Source organism: Oryx dammah, unplaced genomic scaffold, assembly GCF_014754425.2.
Source record: "Oryx dammah isolate SB20612 unplaced genomic scaffold, SCBI_Odam_1.1 HiC_scaffold_8, whole genome shotgun sequence".
Taxonomy (NCBI): Eukaryota; Metazoa; Chordata; class Mammalia; order Artiodactyla; family Bovidae; genus Oryx; species Oryx dammah.
This window is the reverse complement of record NW_024070192.1, coordinates 34006217-34028861: the sequence shown is the minus strand read 5'-3', so window position 1 is coordinate 34028861 and position 22645 is coordinate 34006217. Positions and strand designations below refer to the sequence as shown.

The 22645-nt window shown below is 45.8% G+C and overlaps 1 protein-coding gene across 1 annotated transcript in view; it reads right to left on the bottom strand.

The window, feature by feature from the left end:
• Window positions 1-21082, bottom strand: part of MYH10 (myosin heavy chain 10) — a 154989-nt gene extending 133907 nt beyond the window's left edge. Inside the window, exons 1-2 of the mRNA XM_040243384.1 lie at window positions 20969-21082; window positions 20585-20690 (exon numbers count right to left, since the gene is read on the bottom strand). The gene's annotated coding sequence lies outside the window, so the exon portion shown is untranslated. The remainder of the gene's footprint in view (window positions 1-20584; window positions 20691-20968) is intronic.
• Window positions 21083-22645: the final 1563 nt, after the last annotated feature.

Genomic DNA, 22645 nt, shown 5'->3' with positions numbered 1-22645 from the left:
CTCCTCCTGGCTGCTGAGTCAACAGGAAGTTGGCCTGTAGACAAGAGAGCTCCCTGGAACATACCTGGAGTCGAGACCTAGTCAAAGGTTTTCTCTCTTCATGGCCACATCTTTCATTTCGGGGGAAATCTGGAAGAGCTAAATTGGGAATGGAAAATTTGCATCTGACGAAAGGTATGTGCAAACACATGTTTGCAAATGAGGTCAAGGTTTCAAAATACCCCTTCTCTGACAGATGAGTCAAGCCCCACACAGTGGTCTTACTATTTACCACGCATGACGGCACGTTCCCTCAGAGACTGATAGCGTCGTCTGCCAGGAGTTATATCGGAAGGAGTTACTCATTGGAAAATGTGGCTGCCTTGCCCAGACTGAGATCTGAACTTGGACTTCCAGGGATTTCACCCAAAATAAGCTGAATTCCTCAGTTATAACTGTCAAAGAAAGAGAGCCAAGGAATCTGTGCGCCAGACCAGCGCCAGTTCCTGCTGGGAGAAGTGTGGGTCCAGGCAGGGGATGCTCATGGTGTTGATTGGGAGAACACAGGGCACCAGGCTCTCCTGACCCTCACGGCATCTGTCATTACTGCCTGGGACTGCGGCCAATTGGTCATCACTTGTCCTTGATTCAGTTATCCCCTACTCCCTCGGCAACTATTTTATGATCACCTAATAATAATAGCAAACAACTGTTTAGCACTGATTGTCTTCCAGACACTGTCCCAGGTGCCTTACATGTGCCATCTCGAGTCATCCTTCCAACACTCCTGTGACATAAGTATTACTATATAGAGCAAGTAGGTCAACAACAAGTGAGATGTATGGGAAAATGTAAAAGCCTGGCGATCATGAAGTGGGACTTCTTTCTGAGTCTCCTGCCCCCTCCACTCACATGTGATAGGGGTGGAATGAACTAAATGGCTCATCCAATTGAAATCTCTATCTGGTCTTTTTATTATTATTAATTTGGCCATGCCACTGTGTCATGTGAGATCTTAGTTCCCAACTGGGGATTGAACTCACTGCCCCTGTATTGGAAGTGCGGGACCCTGGACCACCAGGAGAAGTCCCCTGATCAGATTATTTAATAGTCCTTTTAGGTGATGCTCGCTCTCTCAGACCACCTGCTTCCCCAGTTCCTGCTGCATCTCTTTCTTTCTCTCTCCCTCCGTCTTCCTCCATCTTCCTAATTGTGTTGGGGTATGTGGAGAAGGGTATATGACTCACTCCACCTTGTGGTTGAGGGTAAGTTTGGAAGTTGCTGATTTACTTTCCTCTGGTCTCTGAGGAATGCCCATGTCCTCTCATTTGACCTCTGGGCACACACCGTTCTCCTCCTCCAACCACTTTCCCAAGAAGACCATACTCCTCAGCCTGGCTTTCAAGTCTCTCTCCACGCTAGGAGTTGGATTTTCACCTTCCAGGTTTCTCTCATCTGTTTCCACTCTGTTCCAGAAGACCCAGCTTAGATCCAACTACACTTTAATAAAGGCTTTTGGGCACCACTGCCTGATCATTCCCTATCTCTGGACTTCTAGGGCCCTTACCTCTGATGATGAACTCTGTATTCCTTTGAAAGTGCTCTTTTCTTACTGTTCCCTAAAATTACTTATATCCATTGTTGTTATTTATTCTTCTTAGGGCTTCCCTGTGGCTCAGCTGGTAAAGAATCTGCCTGCAACGTGGGTGACCTGGGTTCGATCCCTGGGTTAGGAAGATCCCCTGGAGAAGGGAAAGGCTACCCCCTCCAGTATTCTGGCCTGGAGAATTCCACGGACTGTGCAGTCCATGGGGTCGCAAAGAATCAGACATGACTGAGCGACTTTCACTATCACTTTCAAGCTCCTCTGGGGGCATAGACGATGCTTTATATCTCGTTGAACACCCCACCACACTGCCAAATCTAATCCAGAGTCTACTACAGAGAAGGATTGTGGTTGTTCACAGACAAAAGATACACATCCCTGGTATATTAGGAGCTTCTACAAATGGAGAAGAAAATAACCAGTAACACCACAGGGAAACCAGCTAAAGATATGAATAGATATCACAGAAAAATAAATGAAAACAGTCCTTAATTGTATGGAAAAATGCTCAAACTCACTCAAAACAAGGACAATAAACATGAAAGGTCACAGATATAATTTCCAACCTATCAGATTGGCCCAAACTCAAAAGTTTTACAACACACTCTTGGCAAGCAACAGGCACACACCATGTGACCAGGGAACCATACTTCGTTTCGTAAGAGTCTATCGCATGTACGCGGGGAGGAAGAATTTGACGAGGCAGTTTATTTGTCTTTGCTCTAACCAGAATGCTTTCCATGCTCAAATCCTCCCTATCCTTCAAAGCCGTGTCCCATGCTGACACAGACAAACATCTCCAGTGTTGGCAACAGCACGACCCGCACACATTCATGGCACTGGACACAGTCATCGTTGTCTCAAGGCCAGAGGGCAAGAGACAAGAAGCATTTCCCTGGCGCCCGAATGGTGTTAGTTATGACAGAGGGTGTTCAGGGCCCTGCATCACAGTGTACCAGTGCTAAGTACTGGTGTACCAGTGTCCAAGGCACCCATGGGTCCTTTGGTAAGTGTATTGTTTGTGTTTGTGATATGGATTCTGGAGCAGGATCCAGGGTCCTGGGGCTTCCCAGGTGGTGCAAGTAGTGAAGAACCCGCCTGCCAATGCGGGAGACATGGGTTCTATCCATAGTCTGAGAAGATCCTACATGCCTCGGAACAACAAAGGCCGTGTGTCACAAATACTGAGCCTGTGCTCTCGAGCCTGCCATCTGCAACGACTGAGCCCATGCGCCCTAGAGCCCGTGCTCCACAACAAGAGAAGCCACCGCAATGAGAAGCCTGTGCACCACAGCAAAGAGTAGCCCACATGTAGCAATGAAGACCCAGCGCAGCCGAAAATAAAGAAATAAACATAAAATCTAAAAAAAAAAAAAGTGTTTCCTAGCTCTGCCCAAGGAAAAGGCCTAGAAACAATGGGCACCTCTAGAGCAATGAGCACCCCTACTGTGGTCTACAAATGCCATCTTCCTTGGGGAAGTGGCAGAGTCCAGATCCGAGACAGGAAATATGAGATGAGCCTGAAATATCTTATTGTAACAGAAAGCAAGGAAACAAAATATCAAAAAACTACTAAGTTGTGACAAAAGGACACACAGGAGCAAACTTGATGAGGCTCCCTCTGGTCAAAGATGGGAGGCACTGCTTGAGTATCAAAATGATATAACAATGGCGATGAATTGAAACATGTTAAATAACACGAGTTCATTACGATTAAAACAAAAAATCGAATTCATGGGCTACCTCTGAAGAAAGCAAGGGAACAATCTCATGATTTAAAAACAAGTATGTAATGTGCTTAGTCACTCAGTCATGTCCCACTCTTTTGGACCCCAGAGACCACCACTCTTTTGGACCACCAGGTTCCTCTGTCTATGGGATTTCCCAGGCAAGAATATTGGAGTGGATTGCCATTTCCTTCCCCAAGGGGGATCTTCCCAATCCAGAAATCGAACCTGGGTCTCCTGCATTGCAGGCAGATTCTCTACCAACTGAGCTACAAGGGAATCCCATGAACAAGTAAATACATGTTTAAAAAAATCAAGCATTTATCTTGCCTTCCCTATATAAACTGTATCTTCAGGATAACCAAAGAACTGATGAGGGAAAAGCTTTTCTCTTTATAGAAGCACTGCAATTACTGGGGCTTCCCAGGTGGCACAGTGATAAAAAAGCCGCCTGCCCATGCAGGGGTCCTGAGTTTGACCCCTGGTCCAGGAAGATCACACATGCCATGGGGCAACTGAGCCTGTGAGCCACAGCTACTGAGCCCACACTTCCTAGAGCCCATGCTCTGCAGCAAGAGAAGCCATTGCAATGAGAAGCCCATGTACTGCAACTAGAAAGTAGCCCCTGCTCACTACAACTGGAGAAAGCCTGAACAGCAATGAAAACCCAGTGCAGCCAAAAATAGAAGAAAAAGTAAAAATATATATATATATATAAAACAATGGGGGGATTCAAATATTCATTAGATATTTGGTAATATAAAGTAATCAGCGTTAATTTTTTTGTTGTGATAATGATACAGCAGCTATCTTTTTAAATAGATTCCCTATCTAGAGGTACATGCCAACATATTTAAAACAAAATGATGCTGGGAGTTATTCAAAATAATCTAGAAGAAGGAGTGGGTAACATTATCATTGAAACAAGACTGTCTATGAGTGAAGAACTATTGGTAGCTGGGTGACAGGTCATGGTGGGGATGATCCTCAAACTATTCTCCCTTTGGCTTAGTTTTGAATTTTCCATAATAAAAAGTTAAAATTAAATAAGATTGAAAGATTATTTTTAATTATAAAAATAGTGCATGCTTTCTTGAAAAATATTAGTAAAGGAGCATAGAAAGTGAGAGGTAAAATCTGCTTAACGCTTGACCCTTGATCTCAGCAGTAATCACTACAAATCTTTTTTTTAAAATGTATTTTATTTATTTGACTGCACTGGGTCTTAGCAGCACATGGGGTCTTCAGTTGTGGTCCACGAGTTCTTAGTTGTTGCTTGTGGGATCTAGTTCCCTGACCAGGGATTGAACCCGGGCCCCCTGCATGGGGAATGTGGAGTCTCAGCCACTGGACCACCAGGTAAGTTCTGTGGTTAAGGTTTTGTGTTACTGCTCAGACACCGTCACTAGACTACTCTAAGTGGGGAATATATTCCCCCAACTCTGGGTGCTCAGGCTTAGTCATGGGACTCACTGGACCAAAGTTCAGAGACTCTTTAAGAGCCGAACATGGTTCTCTTGCCTGTCACCATGTTCCATGAAGTTCAACCCCAGAGTGAAGACAACAGAGCTATAACCTGCCCACGACATCCTGTGTACATGACAAGTAAACCATCATCGTGGCAGACACTGAGATTTGTAGCCATTTATTACTGGGACACACCCCTCACCTGTTCTGAAGAATACCATATCCTTCTGAGTCTTTTCACTGTGCATCAATAAAATAGTTTTCCTCCAAATACACATAATATTATATTCAATTTGCTTTTTTTTTTTAACTCAACATATCATGGGCATTTGAGTCTACTCTAAAATCTGAGTTTGCAAAGGCCCCCCCCAAATAATTTCCTGAAGCCAAAAATATCTGTTTCTTTAAAATATGAGACAGTGGAGAAAGTTCTCCAGCAAAAACTCATGCAGGAAGTCAGCTGAGTGGGTCAGGGTGTGAATTCCAACATTACAGCCCTTCTTGTTACCAGAGGATAATTGGCAGTGGATTTGCACAATTCCAAGGGTTTTCCTGCCCAAGGAAGGAAGGAAATCTCCGAGGTTGTTGAAGGGTCTGTCCTTCTCTTTGTAATCTCGTAGGCGCTGCCTGTGGTTAGAAGCAAAATCCTGGATTTCCTCTACAGCCTGGAGTCAGAGGGCTGTTACTGCACTTCTGACTACAGCTAAAAGTGTGGGGAGAATTGACCTTTTAGTTTTTCAGTTATATTATCAAACTCTAATTCAAACTGGCCTCCTGGGCTCTGTCTGTCTTATCATGGCACCCCCATGCTGCCAGGTCCAGACATTAGAAACCATCTCTCACTTTCCAAACACCTAGCATATGAGCTCCAAGGGGGCAGAGATCTTTCTGTTTTGTTCACTGCCATGTCCTGTCTGTAACACTGCCTGACACATAGTAGATACTCAATAAATAAGTCAGGAGTGAATCAGCCTAAGCAGATGCCCAGTCCTGTGGCTTCTCCCTCTATAATTTAGCTCTGATCTATAATCCTCTGTTAAAGAGAGTCACCATTTCTTGACAATGTTCCCATTGAGATGTGGAGTGTATGTCCCCAACTCTTGACGCCGGGTAGATTCTGTGACTATTTGAACCTACAGAATATGGCAGAAGTGGGAGCGCCACTCTCCAGGCCCAAAATTTGAGAGGTGAGCAAGTTCTACTTCCTGTCTCTCCAAACTCTCACACTTCCAGCCCTGGGCAGCTGGGCAGGTCCTGAGAGACGACATGCAGAGAGAGAAAGGACCGAGACCAGCTTTCCAGCCAAGGAGCTGGACACAAGAGTGATGCTCTCTTGGACCCTCCAGACCATCTCAACCTACGAGCTGAACACTGCTGAGTGACTCTAGTTGGGTGTTTTGTTGAACAGAGGAATCATTTAGCTGAACCTGGGGCTGATCCACATAACTGCAGCTGAGCCCAAGTTCTCAACCTCCATGATGAATAGGTAATAAAATTGTTGTCATTTGAAGCCATTAAGTTTTGGGGTGATTTGTTAATGCAGCAACAAATTACCAAATACTACCCTGCATGGGACCTTATAACTTCTTACCTGGAGAACTGACTCCTACATTTAGCCCCCTGCCATTCCAACCATGCTCTACACTGCTGCTGCTGCTAAGTCGCTTCAGTCGTGTCCGACTCTGTGTGACCCCATAGACGGCAGCCCACCAGGCTCCCCAGTCCCTGGGATTCTCCGGGCAAGAACACTGGAGTGGGGTGCCATTGCCTTCTCCACTGCTCAGTTTATTTTCTTGAAAAAGTTGTGGGAGTCCTGTTTAGGGGGAAAAAAAAAAAAGTATTTTTAAGAGAATACTGCCCGATCTCTGTAACCTGGTCCATCTGGCCTTCCAAGATTGCTCTTTAAAAAAAAAAATGTGTATATATATATATATATATGTATATATATACATTTTATGTGACCATGCTAGGTGTTAGTTGCAGCTCATGGGATCTTTGATCTTTGTGACATGTGGGATGTTTAGTTGCAACATGCAGAAATTTTACTTGTGGAATGCAAACTCTTAGTTGTGGCACGTGGGATCTAGTTCCCTGGCCACGGATGGAACATGGGCCCCTTGCACTGGGGGCACAGAGTCTTAGCCACTGGACCATGAGGGAAGTTGCTAAGATCACTCTTTGAACTCAACTTTCCAAGTTCTTCTATTTTCTCCTATGTTCCAGCCAAGTTTAATCTTTGGTTCACTCCTTTGACACCCTATAATTTTTATTTTGTTCATAAAGTTCCCCTTCTTGGAATGCCCTTCATCTTATCTGCATATGTCCACATCCTGCTTGCCTTCTAAAGACATCTGAGAATGTCAATTTCCCTCATGGAAATAAACCCTCTCCCCTGAATTTCCGCATCATTTGATCTAAGATTCTCATAAAATGTACCCTTTCCTGCCTTGTTAACATTATACTTTAAAACTGTGTTTTTAGGATTTATAGGGTGGTCCAGTGTTAAGACTCCATGCCTCCAAAGCAGGGGACATGGGTTTTATCCCTGAACAGAGAAGTTCCACATGCCATGCGAAAAAAAAAAAAAAACAAAATAAAAACAACACCATGTCTCTAACTTCCTAATAGACCTTGGAATCTTGGGAGGTGGGGTTCATATCTTATTTACTTATTACCAAAACTAGCAAAGAACCCAGGTCTTGGTAGGTCCTTAATAATTATTTGCTGGGCTGACAGGAGGATAAGCAGGGTGAATGGGTCAGACAACTTTGCCGGAACCAGGCTGCTGGGCCTTCGGGCCTCTCTCCGCTTCTCAGTTCTGTTTCCTTCTGTCTTGGTTTCTTTCAGAGGCAGGCTCTGCCAGGTGGTAGCACAGATGGTCTCCGGCAGCTTTTCACTTACACCCTACCAGTTTAGTGCCACCCCCACCACCCGCCCCCCTAGTCAAAAAGGGTGCCTCTTTTTTCCCAATAGTTCCAGAAAAAGTCTAGGAATGAGGACTCACTAGACATACAGGAGGCCTTTCCCTGAGCCAATCACTCTGACTCTAGTGAAGGAACGGCCTTTCCTGAGTGTCTAGTCCTGAGTTTTCAGGGGACCCTTGGGCTTCCCAGGTGGCTCGGTGGTAAAGAATCTGCCTGCCGATGCAGGAGATGCAGGTTTGATTCCTGGGTTGGGAAGATTCCCTGGAGAAGAAAATGGCAACCTGCTCCAGTATCCTTGCCTGGGGAAATCCCATGGACAGAGGAGCCTGGCAGGCTACAGTCCATGGGGCCACAAAGAGTCGGATACGACTCTGTAACTAAACAACAAGGAAGCTACAGCTGGAGCTGGTGGTGGAGGGACTCGTCCTAATGGGAAAAGATGGGCTGTTAACCAGGAGTGTGGAATGGAGGTTGGATAGGAAACACCACAGATTCCACCCCACCCATCCTGGGAGGAGAGACCGAGCTCTACAGATAAAACACTGCTTTTCCTCAAGCTTAGTGTTAGGTACCTGCTCTTTACTGGCCCCTTTAAAAAGAACTGTGCCGGGAATTCCCTGGTGGTCCAGTGGCTAAAAATCCAACAATCCCTGGTCAGGGAACTAAGACCCCCCCATGCTTCAGGGTATGGGGTCTTGGATTCACCGGGTCCACTCGCTGCAACTAGGGAGCCCACATGCCATAACAGAAGATCCTGTGTGCTGCAACTAAGACCCGACACAGCCAAATAAATATCTTTTTTTTAAAGATAAGCCCGACTATATAAAAAAGCAAAGTTCCTGACAGTCCACTGTTAGGACTCTCTGCCTCCGTTGCCAGGGAACTGGGTTTGAATCTTGGTCAGGGAACTAAGATCCTGCAAGCTGTGTGGTGTGGCAAATAAATAAATAAATAGACCTATGCCATCCAAGTATCCAAACACGGTATCCAGGGCCCATGATAGCTCTGCCCCTCCCCCACCTCTGCTCTTTATCCAAACCACCTTTTATTTGTCTCTGATTTGCCCTTTCTTACTAATGTCCTCTTTCCTGGCTCCTATCCCCCTTAGCATCCATGTGCATAAAATATAAGAGCTGTTTAATGCTACTTCCCTGCCCAACCCTACTTGTACCACCATTACGTATTTATATCCTTGGCCTGCTATCGTCCATCAGACAGAAAAGCCAATCTGAACAACAGGAAGACAGAGGCCTGATGATACAGCTTGGGCTCCTGAAGCCAGCTGTACTGGAAGCTAGCTCTGCTGTGGGTTGAATGGTGTCCTCCAAAATGAAATGTTGAAGTCCCAACCCATGGCATCTGTGAATGTGACTGTATTTGGACACAGGGTCTTTGCAGATACAATCAAGTTCAGATGAGGTTGTACAGGTGTCTGTATAAGAAGGTGGGAGCCTTTTAAGAAGAAGATAAGAGACACAGAGACATACACATAGGGAGTGTGGCATATGAAGATGGAGCAGAGATGGGAGAGATGTGCCTCCAAGTTAAGGACTGCTGGCAACACCCGAAGTTGAGAAAAGCATGGGAAAGATCTCCCCTGGAGACTCCAGAGAGGGAGAAAGCTTCCAGAAGGAACCACCTGGCTGATAACTTGACTTCAGACTTCTAACCTCCAGCATGGTGAGGGAATGTCTCTCTTGTTTTATGCCACCCACTTTGCGGTGATTTCTTAGGGCAGATGAGAAGGAAAGTTATACTATTCCTGTATTTCTCCTTTACTCTCACAATTCTGCCAAACTTCATGATACTTCTATATTTAATACATAATTTTCCTTATTCATTTTTGGCTGTGCTGGATCTTCATTGCTGCTTGGGCCTTCTCTGTAGTTGCTGTGAGCAGGGGCTACTCGCTAGCTGCAGTGCTCTGGCTTCTTACTGTGGTGGCTTCTCTTGTTGTGGAGCGTGGGCTCCAGGCACTCAGGCTTCAGTAGTTGCTGTGTGTGGGCTCAGTGGTTGTGGTTCCGGGCTCTAGAGCACAAGCTCATTAGTGGCGACACACAGGCTTAGCTGCCCTTCAGCATGTGGGCTCTATCTGGACCAGGGATCGAACCCACATCTCCCACATCAGCAGGCAGATTGTTTACTACTGAGCCACCAGGGAAGACTTCATGATACTTCTGACCCCAGGTGGGTGAGGGTTCCCCCACACCAAGCCACCCTCTGAGCCCAACTGGGTGTTCCACAACTCAGTTCTGACACTGTCTACCTGGAGAAAGCATCAGATTCCATAGACTAAAGGCTCAATCCTCTAAGACTGTCCTCACCCCGACTTCTGATACCAATTTCAAGTCCAGACTGTCACCTGAGCTTCTAACCAACTCGCTATAGGCCAGAGGTTCCAATGTCTCCCTCCTCAAGTTGGATTCATTGGCTACAAAGGCTCACAGAACTCAACATTTTACTCAGTGGATCACTGGTTTATTACAAAAGGACACAACTCAGGAACAACCAGATGCAAGAGATGCAGAGGGCAAGAGGGGAAAAGGCTCAGAGCTCCCATGCCCTCTCTAAGCAACCACACTAACAGAACCTTCGCATGATCACCAACCCAAAAGCTAGGATTTTATGGTAGCTTCACGAGGCAAGCACGAGTGATTACATCACCAGTCACTGTGATCCTTGAATGCAATCTCCAGCCCTCTCCCCTCCTTGGAGACCAAGAGTGGGACTGTAAGTTCCAACCTTCTAGTCACACAGTTGGTTCCCCCAGCAACTAGCCTCATCCTCAGATGACTCAGGGGTTTTCCAAAAGTCACCTCATTAACGTAACAAGACACCCTTGATGGCTCTCATCACTTAGGAAATTCCAAGGGTTTTAGGAGCTCTGTGCCAGGAACTGGGATGGAGACCAAATATATACTTCTTATTATAAATCACAATATCACAGTAGCCCTCGGAAACTAATACGCTTTCTCATTTTTGTCCTGTTTTGTGAGCCAATGAATTCCCTGGTTGCTTAAGCAAAACTGTCTGTTGCTTACAGCTAAAGTCCTGAATAACATGTGTTACCTATTCTATGCACTAAGGGTGCCAAGGTAAATTAGACCCTGTTCTTTAAAAAAAAAAAAAGCTTTCTAATGTTACTTTTGCATCATTCAATCCCACTCCCCATGTTTAATAGAAAGTATATAATAAAGGATTTTTAATTTTGTTTTGTTTTTTGGTTGTTGTTATTTTTAAACCAAAAATTGATTAGCTAATTCACTCAATTCATTCAGCAAATATTGTGTGCTCATCAACTATGGAAAGCACAGTTTAGTGGTAAATCCATCGAACTATGCCCAACATTGCCTTTTTTTTTTCTTTCCTCCCCCTCTCCCAACCACCAATCTGTTCTCTGCATAGTTCAAGGTCTGATAAAAAATGCTAATGGCGTCGCATGCCATCCCAGACAAGGGCCAGACTCCTTAGCCAGGCACTCAAGGTGCCGCGGCCTGTATTTCCATCATCTCCTACTGTATTTGGCTCCCTCTTCTCCTCTACCTCCTTGGCCCTAGCCAATCAAATTACTGATTATCCCACGAGGCCCTCTTAAGCTTTCCACAGTTGTTATATTCACTTATAGTGACTCTGTCTATACAAAGTCCTGTCCTGCATTGCAAAGTCCTACCCATCTATGTTGGTTTCTAGGGCTGTCATAATAAATCACTGCAAATGGGGTGGCTAAAACTGACGGAAGTTTCTTCTCTCTACTTCTGGAGGCTACACGTCTGATATCAGGCCAGCACAGTCTGGCTCCCTCTGAAGGCTCTAGGGAAGGTGTTTCCTTGCTTCTTCCTAGCTTCTGGTGGCTGCAATCATCATCGGCACTTCTTGGCTTACAGACCCATCACTCCAACCTCTGTCTCTGCTGTCACACAGCATCACTATGGGTGATGTTTTTCTTCATTTTCCAGGAAGGCAATTAAGAATAAGCAGCAGATCATTTGATACCCAGTAGGTGAGGCAATTAAGAATAAGCAGCAGATCATTTGATACCCAGTAGGTGGAAGAGACCGGAGAAGGCAATGGCACCCCACTCCAGTAGTCTTGCCTGGAGAATCCCATGGGCGGAGGAGCCTGGTGGGCTGCAGTCCATGGGATCCCTAAGAGTCCGGCACAACTGAGCGACTTCTTTCACTTTTCACTTTCATGCATTGGAGAAGGAAATGGCAACCCACTCCAGTGTTCTTGCCTGGAGAATCCCAGGGATGGGGGAGCCTGGTGGGCTGCCATCTCTGGGGTCGCACAGAGTCGGACACGACTGAAGCGACTTAGCAGCAGCAGCAGGTGGAAGAGACCAGGTAGACAGATGTACAATAAAACATAACTGGTTACCTAGTGAGCTAGACTCATCAGAATGCAAAGCAGGAAGCAATCTTGTTCCACACTGTTCTCTTTCAGGAATTAACAAACAATTTCATCATAAGAGATTTAAAAATAGATCAAATCTTTTACCAAAACTCCAATCTCCCCCAGTGCCACCTCTGACCAAGATAATATATTACCTGGCTGATCACTTAGGACCAGTTTCTGCATCCAACCTCTTTCTGCTGGGGGCAGAAGATCCACTTACATGGAATATGGCTTTACTGAGATATAGTTGGTTTACAATAACCTATACATTCTTACACATAGTGTACTGCTGATAAGTTTGATTTTAGAAGAGGCTCACTGAACCAAGAATCAAGATAATGAACAGTCCATCATTCCCAAAAGTTTCCTCTGGGCCTTCAGTGATCCTCTCTCCTGTCCCTCCCCCACCCTCTGGGCACCATTCATCTGCTTTCTGGCACTAGAGATAAACTTGCCTTTCCCTGCAGAAGGGAAAGGCTACCCACTCCAATATTCTGGCCTGGAGAATTCCATGGACTGTATAGTCGATGGGGTCGCAAAGAGTCGGACATGACTGAGCAACTTTTACTTCACTTCACTTCCTAGAATTTTATATAAATGGCATCATACCACATGTACTCTTTTTTCTTTTTTTTGGTTGGGCCGCTCTCACCCAACATCATTCTTTTTAGGTTCATCACAGAGTTCCTCTTCCAGAGGACTGAAGCCTGGCCTCCTTCCACAGGTACACAGGGCCCGTGGGAAAGGCCACTCACCCATGTCCTGAAACAAAACCTGAGGATGGCCTGATCCCAAGCATCCGCCTCGAGCGGCTCCGCCTTCATTTTCCAGGTGTGGCAGGTTCCAGGGTGAGGCCACTCCAGGGAGATACAGGCCAGGCCACCTGGACTTGAGAAAGGGAAGGGCACCCCATTCTCACCTTTGCACCCCATCCTGATGATTCTGGGGAAACCTGGCCAATTTCGTTGTGGACATTTCTGCTCCCCCTGTGCAGGCTCCAGTGGCTGATGCTTGGAAAGTCCCCTGCTAGGTTTGGGGGCATGACTTTAGTGAATTCTGCACAGATGGTCTGGAGCCCTTCTGGAGAATATGTGGGCAGCTCACATCCTCTGTTCTCAACGTGGGGGCCTCAGAGCAAACAGAGACAGCAGAAAAAGTTACATGTTAATACCGGTGCAATCACAGGTTATCAGAGGACACGGTGCACAGAAATGCCCCTGTAAGAGTACTGACCCTGGCTAGTTCAGGTGCCTATCACAGGACTGATTTCTAGGAGCCCAGGCTCCTGGGTCATCCCATGCATAGAAAAGCGCCGAAAGCGTTAACTTGGTGTCTGCTTTTCTTTAATTAACAGTCATCTTTTGATGTTCCAACTATTTGGGGTTTTGCTGCAAAAACTCCTCTATATCTTGGCACCCCACACCTTGCCTCTCCGGAGCAGTCCCTCACAGCTATCTGACAGACTGCCTCCCTGGCTTAAGTTCTCAGAAAGTCTGCCGAGTAAAACATACTTCTCAGCTTTTAGGCTGTACTTTTTCCTTTTTTTTCAGTTGACACAACTCAGGAACAGCCAGATGGAAAGGATGCAGAAGGCAAGGTGTGTGGGAAGGGGGTGGAGCTTCTGCGCCCCGTCCAGCATCAGTGTCCCAGGCCCTCCACGCGTTCACCAACCCAAAAGCCCCTCCTCTAGGGGTTTTTGGAGGCTTCACTGCAGAAGTTCAGTTGATTAAATCACCAGCTACTGGTGATGGATTCACCAGTCCCTCTGGAGAATGAAATGGCAAACCACTCCAGTATTCTTGCCTGGAAAATTCCATGGGCAGAGGAGTCTAGCAGGCTTCAGGCCATGGGGTCACAAAGAATCGGACATGACTTAGCGACTAAACAACAACAATCCTTCTCTGGAGGTCGGGGATGGGGGAAGGTGGAAGGGGGCTGAATGGTCTAACTCTGTAATCACATGGTTGGTTCTCCCAGCAACCAGCCCCAGCCATAGGTGTTTTCCAAGAGTCTCCTCACTAACCTAACAAAAGACACCATATCAAGCTATTTCCAGGCAATTCCAAGGGTTTTCAGAGCTCCGTGCCAGAAATGGGGTCAAAGACCGAATACATATTTTATATTATGAATCATAACATCACAGTCTTCAACTCTGAGGCTGAAAATTGAATTTGTAACCTGAGTATCCCACACGTCATCAGCTTATGAGGTCTCTCTGTCACAATCATAGTAGCCAGAGCCCCAGCCACCTTGACCACACACTTTTACCAGGATCCTCTGCAAGTTTTCTAGAACTCCAGATGAAATGCCCATGAGACATCTGTCCTGACTCCACTTTCACCATCAGCCCTGAGATCCTGAGTGACTCCACCACTCTTCTCTCCCCGAGAAACCCCTCCTCCACCTACAGCCTGACTCCATTGGCCTTGGGGAGCCCTCTGGGCCAGTATGGCTCACCCCAGCAGGGCACAGACCCCTTCTTCAAGTGCCCCCAGCAACACTGAGCCTGACTTATTTCATATTTAATACAGGAAACTTGGAGGAAACAGAGAAGATAGCATGGAGGGTCTTCACAGAGGTTCCCTTCTTAGAGTTGTCAATTTATCAAATAAAAATCTAGGTTGCCCAGTTTAAACTGTATTTCAGACAAACAATTTTTTAGTGTCACTACGTTTTGGGCAATATTAGGAACCATGCAACAGTTGGAACATATTTATGCTAAAATATTATTTGTTGTCTATCTGAAATGCAAATTTAAGTGGGCATCCAGCTTTTTTTTTTCTGGCGTCCAGCATCTTATCTGGAGATTCTGATGCCTTTCAATCACCCTTGACATGTCACCTCCCACAGTGTGGGTATCCTGAATAAACCCTCCTTTCCAGGGAGTCCGGGAGTCCAGGTTTTCCTTCCTTGAAGCAGTTTTCTCCTGGAGAGTCGAGAGCTCCTTCCAAGTCCTGATTTTAGGTCCCAGGATGACAGATCAGGAGAACCACTCCTGGCAAGGGAAACCCCACCCACTCCCAGAAGAATGTGCTCTTGCCCTTTGGCCCCCAAAAGGCATCAGAACAATATTCTGGAGTCAGGACATTTCCTAAGGTCTTAGGTTGAGTGGCTGTTCCAGAATAACCCGGCCTGGAAGGATATGTGTGGGAGAGTTCAGGTTGCCTGAGGCCTGGACAGGCCATCTAGCTGCCTTTAGGGGCCTCAGTCAGCCATCATTGAAGATAAGGCTTCAGGCCACTTTCCTGGATGTTCTGATAACAGCTCCCAGCCCTGGACAAGACACATCACACACCTTCCCAGAAGAAATAGTCATTCTGGAAACATCTGTGATGTGGTTCTGCCCATGGGAAGACATGCATTAACATTATCATACCGAGAAGTGAAGGGCTTCCCTCATGGCTCAGACAGCAAAGAATCTGCCTGCAACGCAGGAGAGGCGGGTTTGATCCCTGGGCAGGGAAGATTCCCTGGAGGAGGAAATGGCAACCCACTCCAGTATTCTTGCCTGGGAAATCCAGGAACAGAGGAGCCTGGTGGGCTACAGCCCATGGGGTCTCAAAAGAGTTGGACACAACTAAGCAACTAAATAACAGAAAAGCGAACCTCTGCATCCAGAACAGAGTAACTCAGCTACTTTACCTTTATAGCATTGAAGGCCTATTAAAAGTTTTCCCCTAAATCAAGGCCAAAATCCCAGCCTCGATTTAAACAAGAGGACAGCTTGTATATTTTAAATGTTGGGTTTTCCTCCATAGAACCACCAAACTTTCATAGAATCTAGGAGTCCAGTCTTAGCCAAGACCTCACCAGCTCCCCCAGCTCCATACATACCACAAGTGACTCATTCAACAGATAGATTAAAAAAACCTTTGAATGCCTTGCTAGGTTTTTTTTTTTTCCTTTTGGTTCAGAAATACAGTGATGCTTCAATTACGTAGCTCTGCTGGCACCAAATTCTTAAAAAAAACCAATGAGTTTTCCAGGTAACTGAAGCTTATCTTTCCGAAAGTCAGTACTTTGTTGACTTTAGGTGTTTTGATTGGAATCTGTCAAAAATGTCACAGCACAGTTCTATGTCTGCTTTTTTTAGTTTTCCGTCTCCTTTGTCCTCGGGCTACCAGATGGTTTAACACTGTTGCTAACACAGTCTGTCTGCAGCGGCTCCCTCCCTGGTCTTGACTCGCTGTTGAGAAGGATGTGCTAAAAAAGAGTGAATAGAATTTCCGGGTCTATAGTCTCTTATTCTTACAAATAGAGCTCTTGTCTCTAGCGTGGGACTTTGTGAAGGTTATTCCAGGGACTCGGGGTGGGGGTGGGGGGGTTATTTTGCTTTGTGGATTAATTTTAGATTTTCATCATTCCAAAAGGTTAAGATTTCTTCCCTTCCGGATCAGTGAGGTGTTATTATCATGAAATGTGCAAGTTCCTTTAGGATGAGCTATAAAAGTTAGGGCTGTTGCTAAGGGAACCAGGCAAATCTTGCTTAATGTATAAACCTGGTTATTATATTTAAAATTCAAGGAGCAGCCAGAGATTCCTAATGGGCGAGGAAAGACTCTGCCTTTGAAAAAGAAAGTGGAAAATCGCTCCTCTCTCGTGGGACAAGGAGACTTCTGAAGCTCATCCACTGAAGCCTAGAGACAAGCTTCTGTGACCCTTCTCTTTTGTGTTTCTAATGGGAGGAGAAAAGGAAAGCTGCTCTTCCCATAGGAAAGTGAGGAGAAACACAGGCAGCCCTCTCTTCCCTCGGAGCAGTTTGGCTGATGGAGGAGGAGGGAGAAAGAGCAGAGGAAGGTCACCAGCTCCAGAGACTAAAGGGCAAGTTGGAGACAGAGACCCTGAAGCAAGGTGCGGAAAGAGCTAAACATCTTGGCCCCCCACAAAAGGAAATAGGTTAAAAAAAAATTTTTTTTTAATTTTAATTGAAGGACAAAAACCTGACACTGTCCCTCGACGCAGGCTCTCTCTTTTCCGGATCGCTACCCCCACCCCAACCCACTTCTGCCTCCACCCCGGTCTCAGATCACGTGGGAGGCGGACCGAGTCAGGTCAGAGAAGGTGAGATTTCAAGAGCTTGTCCAGTTCATCATACTCAGTTAACTGCTGTAGAAACTAAGAGCCACGGAGGTCCTCAGGGAGGAATGTGAGTTTGAACTCCTAACTCCGCAGGTTTTCCCATTGCATCATCCATGGCAGGAATATCCCTGAAAAATTAGGGAATTTTCTCACTTAACAGCTCCCTCAGAGCTATAAAGAGCAATGTTCCCAAAGTGTGTTCCAGAGAACACTAGCCCAAGAGATACTCTGGCAATTCCACATCTGGGTATCTACTCCCAAAAATCGAAAGCAGGACTCAAAGAGATATTTGCACAGCCTGTTCACAGCATCACCGTTCAGGACAGCCAAATGCTGCAAACAACCCCAGCATCCATGGATGTATGAATGGAAAAACAAAAGGCAGTTAATACACACAACAGGATATTATTCAACTTGAAAGGGACATTGGCACTTCCCTGGTGGCCCTGTGGCTTAAGACTCTGAGCTCTGAATGCAAGGGGCCCAGGTTCGACCCCTGGGCAGGGAACTAGATCCCACATGCCACATTGAAGATCCTGTGAGGCACAGCCAAATAAATAAACAAATTATGATTATTATTATTTTTTAAAAGGACAGAGATTCTGACACCTGCTACAACATGGATGAACCTTGGGGAACACCCGCCAAGTCAGGCACAAAAGGACTGAGAGAGTCACAAAAGGACAAATATTGTGTGCCAGCATTTATACGAGGTCTCTAGAGCATCAAATTCATAGAGACAGAAAGGAGAGTGGTGGTTGCTGCGGGCTGGTGGGGGCTGGGGGCAATGGGGAGTTACTGGTTAATAGGTTATTTGAGAGCAGATGGCAAGGTTCTAGGATGGATGGTTGCACCGCAGTGTGAACCGACTTACCGCTACTGCGTGGTAAATTTTGTCGTATGCATATTTCGCCACCAACACACACACACACACACACACACACACGAAATGCTCCACTAATGAGTGCTATCACTGAGGTCTGAATTCTGCCCCTTCCAACCCCACTCACAGACAGCCTCAGCCCTGGCAAGTCGGTGCACATTCAATAAAAGACTCAGAGAAGTCCTAAATCAAAGACAGTTTAATTTGATTTAGTCAAGCGTTTCCTCAACTGAATACAGACCCTTTTTATTTTCCTGGAGCGCTATTAATAGCCCACATCCTTGGTGCACCCTCGGGAAATGCTGATAAAGAGCTTCGTGCCTCTCAAAGCACTTCTATCAATTCCTCACTGGATGCAACCAGCAGTCTAAAGATAGTGCCTGACAGTGAGAGCTCAGTAAGATTTATTAACTATTGGACAATCAACGAGGTTATTAATCGTCTCTGGTGCACTGATGAAGAAACTGGGGCCCAGAAAAGTCAAGCCCTGGCTCAAGGCCTCACAGAGCTACTCTGCTAAGACCAGTGGCAGAGCGAAGACAGACCCATGCCCTGCCCCACCAATCCAGTTCCATGGTCAGGAATGGGTCCTCCAACCCTGTGCTGATCTCCTGCTGTCCCTCCTTGGTGCCAGTGTATAAGCACATTCCTTAAAAATTCAGAGCCCCAGGGTTCCTGGATAGCAGGTGGAGATATCAAGGGGGGCAGAAGGACTCAGGGATTCAGGCTCTAATTCCTGACATCACAGAGTACCTAACGACTCCACAGGGTCCCAGCTTCCATCTCCCTTCTCTGTTCCTTTCTCAAAAATAGAGGTGGGAGCATTTAGAGCTGTCCCAGCCCCTAAAGCAATTCCTGATTTTTCCTGATATAAGTCTATCTGCCTGCGTGCATGCTCAGTCGCCCAGTCATGTCTGACTTTTTGTGACTCCAGGGACTGCAGTCCGCCAGGCTCCTCTGTCCACCGGATTTCCCAGGCAAGAGTACTGGAGTGGGCTGCCACTTTCTTCTCCATGGAATCTTCCCAACCTAGGGATAGAACCCGTGTCTCCTGCATTGGCAGGCAGGTTCTTTACCACTTGTGCCGCCTGGGAAGCCCCTGAAGACTCATCTGGGTGAGTAAGTGAAAGTCGCACAGTTGTGTCCGACTCTTTGCGACCCCATGGACTATACTGTCCATGGAATTCTCCAGGCCAGAATACTGGAGTGGGTAGCCTTTCCCTTCTCCAGGGGATCTTCTGAGCCCAGGGATCAAACCCAGGTCTCCTGGATTGCAGGAGAATTCTTTACCAGCTGAGCCACCAGGGAAGCCCTTGAATACTCACCTAGGTGCCACTAAAACACAGACTCAAATGAAATAAGTCAGACAGAGAAAGCCAGGTATGATCCCACTTGCATATGGAATCAAAAACACAGGTAAACAAACTCATAGAAAACAAAACCAGATTTAAGATTGCCAGAGGCAGGGAGTAGGGGTGCAGGAATGGGATGAAGATACAAACTTCCAGTTATAAGATACAGAAGTCCTGGGGATGTACTATGTAACATTATATTTAAAAATACTGTATTGGTATAGTCAAAAGCTGCTGAGAGAATAGATCCTGAAAGTTTTCATCAAAAGGAGAAAATTTTTGTAATTACACACGGTGATAGATGGTAACTAACTTTACTGTGGTAATCACTTCGTAGTGTATATCAAGTCATTATGCTGTACACCTTGCACGTACACAGTGTGGTATGTTAATTATATCTCAATAAATCTAAAAAAAAAGTATGCTCCAGTATCCTCATCTATTAAAAAGACAAATAAATATAAAATAAAACAGAGGTGTCCAGGCTCCCTCCCTGGGTGATTCTAACTCAGTAGGTCTGGGGCAGAACTCAGGAATGTCTTGAGTATCTTTGACCTTCACACTAAAAGGGACCTTAACAGAACATCCGCAGGTCTAGGTCCCTGTTCCACAGATACTGCAGCTGAGACTCAACAGATTGTCCAAGTTCACACAGATACATTTCTAACCATTTAAACACAGACACAAAAGCAAAATCCTCCAGGAAAGATGTCCCTTGGTTTGTTTTTAAATCAAAATGGATCATCCGTGCAAACCTGACTGTTCATCCTTTCCTGCCCAGGGGAGACCACCCTTCTCTGCTTCCTTTTGGGAGGTCCAACCACCAGAAAATGGTCCCAGCCACCAGCTCCCTGTGACAGACCCAACTCCGCCCGCAGCCTTGACCCAAGATGCTTTCTGAGCAGTGTGTGCTGTGTGTCAGGAGCTCAGTCATGTGCGACCCTGCAACCCCATGGACTGCAGCCTGCCCGGCTCCTCTGTCCATGGAATTCTCCAGGCATGGAGACCAAACGGGGTTTGGCTCTGCTCCCTCAACCCACTTCCGTGTGAGCACACCACTATCTCAGGCTTGAGCTATGCTGTGAGAGGGAGCTGGCAGCCGCTGGGCTCTCCCTCCCTGGGAGGCCCCACTCCCCCCTGCCCCACTCGAGTCGACCCCACCCCCAACCCACCACCTCTGTTGTAGAACCTGAGGCCCCCGCCCCATCGGCTGCAAGAGATGGATGAGCCTCAACCAGGCTGGGCACACACACAGCATTCCGGCGTCACTGGCAGGGCCTTGTCAGAGCAGATGGAAAAGTCAGAGGACGCTCCATTCCCCAAATTCCTTTTCTGAGAGCTCTACCCTGTCCAAGCCTCCACAAGTTAGAGTCTTTTCAAAACGAGTTAAAACCCAGCTCCTCTCCACCCACACAGACACCGATTTTCTTATTTCAGGTCCCAGGAGGAGGGTAACTAAGAGATGGAGAGACCGGGGATGCTGGGGAACACATCTGGCTTCGCTGGTGAAGTCACCGCTCCCGTCAAGAGGGCCAGTGTGCAGGGGTCTTACCCACCTCGGCCTCACCCCAACAGGGCCTCAGTGTCCGTGTGGTCCCACAGTCCTTGCCAGCCACAAGAGCATGGCTTGGAGTCACAGACCCAACTTCAAACCCTGGCTTTCTGGCAGTGTGATGCTGAACCACTCTGGGAGACTATTTCCCCATCTGTAAAATGTGTATGATCATATCTCGGCATCTACATCATCAGGTACTGGTGAGAGGCTGCAGGTCAAGTGCATTGCACAGAGCTGAACGCTCAGTGAACCGCAGTGATGGTCATTTCCTGAGCTCTGGCGAGACCGGTTCTCCTTTGCCCTAAAGGATGCCACAGGATATGGGACCTGGACTGCAGCCATCATAGAGCAAATAATGGCCATCTAGAAATCACTGATTCAGTTAAATAAAAATTTACCCCACACACAAACAAAATAATAATAATAATGGACATGGTGGGGGGGTGGGTTTTCAGGTAAAATAAAAATCGGGGATATAAGAATACCTGAAATTTGACCCAAGAATGTGTAATTTGATCTGTTTTGCTAAACTGCTTTCCAGAAGGTTGCATCAATTTACACCTCCTCACACAATGTAGGAACATGCCGATTTCGCTACCCTCTCCGCAACAATGCTTACAGCAACTTTTTTGTTTTTGGTCTGCATGCTGGATCTTAGTTCCCTGATGAGGGATGGAAGTGGTGCCCCCCGAAGCGGAAGCAAGGAGTCTTAACCACTGGACTGCCAGGGAAGTTCTTATAGCGAGATTATTTTAAGGCATTGTCAGATTGACAAACTGTCTCATGGTTGTCCTGACTGGTCAATCTGTGATTACAAGTGAGGTTGACGTTTTTTTCATATTTATTGGACATCTTCTTTTGTGATTTTTCCTATTTGTGTTCTTTGTTTCTTTTTCTAAGGCTTGTTTTTAATTATATTACAGTATTAACTTGCAACTTATGCATTAACTTATAAGTCATTTCCTATAAAAATATAAATGTCTAAATCTGTCTTTTATTGTATTGTTTCCATGTATTCTGAAGTTTAACATTTTGTATGTAATGAAAGCCATCTTTTCTAATTTCTGCTTTTGATATGACAATGAAGACATTATTTACCGCCAAAATTATATTTTTGCTTAAATATATTTTATTCTAGCATTTTATTATTTTCTTTCCTATATTCTACCTTTAGTCCCTCTAGAACAGTGCTCTTCAATATGGCAGTCACCAGTCACAAATAGCTATTTATATTTCAATTAAAATAAAAAATTCAGTTTCTCAATGCAATAGCCCTGTTTCAAGTGCTCAGTAACATGTGGCCAGTGGCTGTCATGTTGAACAGTACAGATATAGGATATGTCCATCATCAAAGAAAATTCTATTGGAGAGCACTGGTCTATAATTTAGTGAATGATGGGGAAAGGTAGGGAACCCAACTTTTTTATCAAAATAGTTCAGGTAGTTGTTCCAGAAACATATTTTGGATAATCCATTGTCTTTTTATCTCAATTTGACATGTCACATTGAAAATATTTACAAGTCTGGGGACTTCCCTGATGGTCCAGTAGTTAAGACTCCATGCTTCCCATGCAGGGGGTTTAGGTTTGATCCTTGGTCAGGGAACTAAGATTCCCACATGTTGCAAGGTTGGCCAAAAAATAAAATTAAAAAAAAAATATGTTTATAAGTCTAGTAA